We start from the raw sequence: 6,000 nt of genomic DNA, 5'->3' as shown, positions 1-6,000 counted from the left end.
TGCAGTATTACAAATTAAGCAATGCTATCTTACAGCAGTGTTACATCCTCCAAAGTCCTTTGAAATCAATGGGCATCAAAGGTGGTAACTGCCAGAAGGTAATATAATTTTATTTATTTATTCCATTTATATATCACCCTCCACCCCCCGGGTAGACCAGCTCAGGCTGATGCACAGCATCAATAAAGCAATAAGTAACAGAATACACATACCACCTAAAAACACTGTGACAAAACACTGCCACGCATGTATAAAAAGAACGCCGAGGGCCCATTCTGCACATATTGGATAATACAGTTTCAAAACACTTTAGAAGCGGATTATCCTGTTCCGCACAGGAAAACCCAGCAGCAAAAGCACATTGGTGGAAGCAACATCAATGACAGCTAGTATTTCTAGTGCTGTCTAGGTCTGTTGCCAGATGGAGATGTAGACACGGGGGTGTTTTTAAAAGGGAGGCCGATTAGATGTTATCAGATCACTGGCAACTACCAAAAGCCTGGCGGAAGAGCTCCGTCTTAGAAGCCCAGCGGAACTCCCGGTGGGCATGTATCTGTTGTTGGTATTACAATGACTGGGACGAATCGCTCCCAAATCTGCTCTCTTTCCCATCTCCCCTTCTGCTTTCCTTTCATTACTTCCCCAAAAAGCTCTTGATGATCCAGTGAACTCCAGGAATCAAGGTAAAGGTCTGTCAGTTGGGAAAGCTACGGAAATTATCCCACCCTCCCCCAACAGAAATATTACTTTCTGGTTACTCCAGAGTGTCCTTTGACTCAAAGCATTGCTATTCCACTCATCTAAAAGGAGGAGGCCATACGGAACAGAGCAGAGAGCTGTTTCTGTTTTAGGCAAAGTGTTTTGTGACAACTCTTCCATAAGATGGCAGCAGCTCTTTAGGAGATTTCAAAGAGGATGACCAGTATGAAGATGTCTCGGGGAGCTGCTGGGGGAGTCAATTAAAAAAAAAAAACCCACCGGAATGAGGCGTTTCATTTTCAAGGACTTTACTTTCATTTGCTTTGGGACTTCCCAGCCATCAATCAGTCAGGTATCTGGCTTTTTTTATTTCCTCTTTCCCACTTCATCTCTGTCTTGTGCTGATAAAGCACCAGCCACGCGCGGCGTACTGTTCTTATTACTCTGTTCGAAGTTGGTTTATCAGTTAAGGAAGCAAAGAATTTCATATTTTTTGCAGAACTCAAAAGGTTATTTGCAGAACTTGAGGTTATTAATCGGGCAGGGAGCTGTGCGCTCCAAGGTGGCAGAGCACTGACAGGTCTGCTCTCTGTCACACCAAGGGGCGATAGTCAGTTTTAAAACGATGAAAAGGATTTTCAGCGCCAGGATAGAAAATTAAACTCTATTTTTTAAAAAAACACCATTAATAAAACAGCTTTTGGTTTGCACTCTTTTTATGCTTGTTCTAGCATCAGCAGCTGTTTCCCCCCGCAATAGTTTCTGTGGTTTAGCACTTGTTTATATCTGTAACTTTCTTACCCTTATTATGGACTCAATTATTTTGTTTCCATAAAATAGACGGAGAGTGGATCTTCTTCCGAAACTAGAACGGTGTTGTTGCTGTTTTAAATGTGCAAAGTGCAGGAGGGTCATCATATGGAAGATGCCCATCAGCCATGGATGAAATTGGCATTTATTTATGCTCAAAGCATCTGCATGTGGACTGAAGGGCAGACCGCTGGCAGGCTGCGATTTTAGCCAAAAGGATAGGAAAGGTTTAAGAGAGCGAACAGTAATTAAAAACAAAACATGTTTATGCTTTCTGAATTGGCTGGCTGGTTTGCATTTTCACTTCTAGCTTGCTGCGATCTGCATCTGTCCTAACCTATCGAAGGCTCAGGAACGGGCTGTAGATCAGGAACAGATTCTAAATGTAAACGGAGCTTCATATCCTGACAAGAAGTCCGGATATAAACATTTTAAGAAACGAATAAAAAGGAATGTATCAAAATCCTCTCTCAAAATAAATGATCAGATTTTATTCGTTTTGATCAATTCATTTTTATTTGCTTCCTAAAATGTTTATAGCCTGACTTTCTATTTTAAAAAAATGAAAACAGTCCTTAAGTTGGTTTTATTTATAAATACGACTCTGAAGGCAAACTTCTCAAGCTTCCCAATGTCCCACAACAAAGAAAATTGGATGTAGAGCATATTTCATGCTTATTATATCTACACATGGTCATGTAATCGATATTTTATTTTTATTCAAAAACCCTGAAAAGAAATGATTATAAAGTGATGTGGACTTACACTTTATTAGACAAAAAAATGGGGTGGGGGGAGGAAAGACAAGCCAGCATATTTCCAAAAAGCATAGATACTTGCGCTCTACGGTTAAATTCCTCAGCTGCCTTACTGACAGATCTGAAGAGCACAGATAAACCAAACACATGGATATTATGGCCTGGAATAAATGAACTACAGACCTGCAACTAAGCAGATTATGAAGGAACATGGAAATCATAGCATTCGCACAAGGGAGAACAGGGAGAAGTCAAAATCACTCTTAGGATAAAGGGCCAAACTCATCATTTTAGGAAGACCAGATTTATGTTTTGTGTTTCTTTGAAGATTATACGAATGTTTGTAAACTTTTTTCGACTTTCTTTTTCTTTGTGAGAGAGGACACAAGAAGAAAACTATAAAGCAAATGCCCAAGCATTGTATTTAGCAATGAATATAAAAATACCAATTATAACTGGACACAATCCATTCAGTGTTCATGTTTCCATTGTTTTTTAACTGGAAAGTTATTCAGGTGCTTTTTGGTTTTGTTTTGTTTTTTGCTAGAGAATTAAATGGAACCCAAAAGCACTGACATTTAGCTACTCATGCTCAGTCTGTACCCAAACAAAACTATTCAGAGGCAAAATTCAAGATGGGTTCTCGTGTAACTGTGTGCCATGTTGAGTTCCTAGTAGATTTAAGGCTTCAGTCCTAAACAGGCTTCCCAGGGAGTAAATCCACTGACTGTAGATTTCTGAGTAGGCATCCTTAGGATTTCGCTGTTCTTTTGTTAGGTTAACAGAAAACAATACACATTTAGAAAATTCTGTTTCAATTTTTAATTTAAAAAACTTCATCAAAAGATTCTCATTTTATGCTTATGGCTGTGGAGGCATACCTTCTTGAGGATTCGGTCCCTGAAGCTATCTCAAAGAAGTCAAACCCTTTACTTCATCTAGTTCAGTGATGTCGATGACTTTTAACTGGGAGCAGCTCTCTAGAATCTCTTTCCAAGCAGGGACTACTTGAGACCTTTTAACAGGAGACATGAGCAGCCTTTCAGGCACCACTAGGGCCCTTCATGTATTTAGTCGACTCAGAAAGTGCTTCTTCTGTTTGAAAACCTTCATCTTCTGTACGTATAACAGGGAAGTTTTTATTTAAAATGGAACCTGAAGTTGATGAAAATCTTCCAGGAATGCCACATAACAAAATCAAGGCAAGTTGGCTTTATTGTTTAGCCGACAGGCCTTGATAATACATTACATGAACAATGACCATCTCTCCAAGAAGCCATCATGTTTTTCACTGGAAAAGAAATCTGGTAAAAAATGACATGAATTATATCATGATCTTTAGACAGTATTCTAAAATTAGCCCAAAATCCCCTCTTGTAATGTATGCATGACAAAGGATAAGAACTTCCCTTAAAAGACACAGGACACAAAATGTCCACATAGCTCATTCTTGTCAGACATGCATGACATCAAGATTTATCACATTTAAATCGTGACGAGGTATCTATTCTTCCAAGGAGGTCCAACAGGTGAACATGTTATTCCTTGCCTCACAACAGCTCTGCAAGATAGGTTGGACTGACAGTCATCTGTCAAAAATGCTGATTTTATGAACTTAGGCAGATTGTGAGTGGGTGGACAGGAAGGGATGTGCCAGTGTTTGTCTCTTGTGGCCCTTCCTTGCATACCCAGGGAATTGCTGATCACCACTGTGGGATGGGAGGTGAATTTCCTCCAGGTCAGGTTGGATTCTGGAGATTTTTTGTTGGGAGGGGGGATCGCTTGGGCATGAAATTGGGGTCACTGTGGGTAGGCAGGTACCTGTGAGTTCCTGAACTGTGCAAGGGCTTGGAGTAGATGACTGTGGAGGTCCCTTCCAATTCTTAAGATTCTGTGGGAAAGGATGACACAGGGCCAAACTAAATGTGGTAGACATGGAGACACTACTGCTTTTTGAAAAGCACAGTATGGTGTTCTTGTTTTCCCCAGCTCCTGTGAGGTTCTTGCTTCTTCCCTTGCATCTCTTTCAGGCAAGATAATGCATTGTAGACCAGATCAGGAGTGGGGCCTGGTGGCATCTTAAAATGTCTTTAAAGCAGTGGTGGTGTCCTCTTGGGGACCACGTTTACTTAGGCCCTCCAAGGCTGACTGGGCCTCCTCAGTCCTGATTCAACACTAATGAATCCATACAGGTTATTTATTCATTATTTATAGTCTCCCTTTCTCATTTGGACTCGAGGTAACTTACACAGAGTGGATCGATGTAAATGATAGGACATTCAGACAACAATACAATAGGATTAGGGTTGCCAAACCAATCAGGAACCTAAAAGAATTGCATCGTAGAATACAAGATTCAGCAAGCTAAACACAGTAGTATAGACCACACTCCCTAATCATTTATCCAGGTCACTTTGAATCCTTTAACATGGCACAATTCTATTGCCTGTGTAGGAAAGCCTTCTTGAATAGTTTAGTTTTGCATGGTTTTCAGAAATTCGGGAGCCTTCTAGACTTCTTTAGGTAGGCCATTCCACCAGGTGAGGGTTACAATAAAGAGGCACAGGTATGGGTAATTGTTGCTTTTGCCCATTTGTAGGTTGGCACCTGTAGAAGACCTTGTTCTGATGAGCAAAGCTGTCATGGCAGTGCATGGGGGGGGGAGGTAGTCTCAGAGATATGAGGATTCAAGGCCCTGAAGGGTTTTGAATATGATGGCCAATACATTAAATTGAGCCTGGTAACTGGTGGGCAGCCAAACATATGTTTGAGTCATTATGAAGCGTACAAATTTTGAAATGGACCATGGTTCACCTCATTTCATTTCTCCCTGGATGACCAAACCTACTCATTTTGCACCCAGCCATGAATGTAGAAGAATTAACTGAAAAAAACGACAGTACTTGAATTTTCTGTCCAGTAATAGGTTAAAGAAAAAGTTGAGAAATCTCATCAATAAGATGGCTCTTTTCTCATTGAAAGTCCCTTCAACTAAACATCGCTTTTAAAGAAGTTAAGGGCGATAATTTTGCAGAATAAGTAATCTTGAGCAAACTGTTATTGCATATTTCCATGTTTGATTTCATGGTTAGGCCACAAAAGCAGATCATGGCCCACCGAGGGTTGATAAAAGTCCCAACTGAAATGTCAAATACTAGGAGGCATGGTTGTATTTAGCCTATCTGAATATTTTTGGGTAAAAGGTATGAAAGCAGTGAATGGAGACGAAATCTGGAAGGTAAAGGAATTGTATCGCATAAGGAATGCATATGTACAGCTTGAAAAAGGAAAGCAAGCCATGGAAATAATTTGTAATTTCATGTAATCGTAAATTTAGAGCCTCATTACACGTTGCCAGGGCCGGTCTGCTCTGTCTTCTGCAATCTTTTTTTTAATAAGGGAAATTTATCCTGCTTGCTGCAACGTACAAACCGCATGTCTTTGTTAAGCATAGCAAGGGTTTATTGATACCTTATTATTTTATTTTTTTGAAAGGAAACAGCAGGCAAGTGGAAAGGATGCTGGCATAATGTTAAATCTCTTTGGTAGGCAATTTGTTGCAAATGTGTTGCTTCTTGTTGTGGTTTGCAGGCAGAAAGGAGAATTCGCGCACAGTGGCTTATTAAAGCCTCTTTCATGGATATTGTTAAATAGCAGCTAGTCTGTTTTCAGAGGCTGAAAAATAAATATTTAGAGTGGGATCCCATAGATCCATTCAATGAGTGGAGATACT

General features: G+C 40.1%; 1 long non-coding RNA gene across 1 annotated transcript in view; it reads left to right on the top strand.

Annotated features, from left to right (window-relative positions):
* Window positions 1-989: 989 nt before the first annotated feature.
* Window positions 990-6,000, top strand: part of LOC143821000 (uncharacterized) — a 29,843-nt gene continuing 24,832 nt past the window's right edge. The window contains exon 1 of the long non-coding RNA XR_013225622.1: window positions 990-1,051. This is a non-coding gene — a long non-coding RNA (uncharacterized LOC143821000). The remainder of the gene's footprint in view (window positions 1,052-6,000) is intronic.

Source organism: Paroedura picta, chromosome 11, assembly GCF_049243985.1.
Source record: "Paroedura picta isolate Pp20150507F chromosome 11, Ppicta_v3.0, whole genome shotgun sequence".
Classification (NCBI taxonomy): Eukaryota; Metazoa; Chordata; class Lepidosauria; order Squamata; family Gekkonidae; genus Paroedura; species Paroedura picta.
Note: the sequence above shows the minus strand (reverse complement) of the source record. Positions and strands in the feature narration are given on the sequence as shown.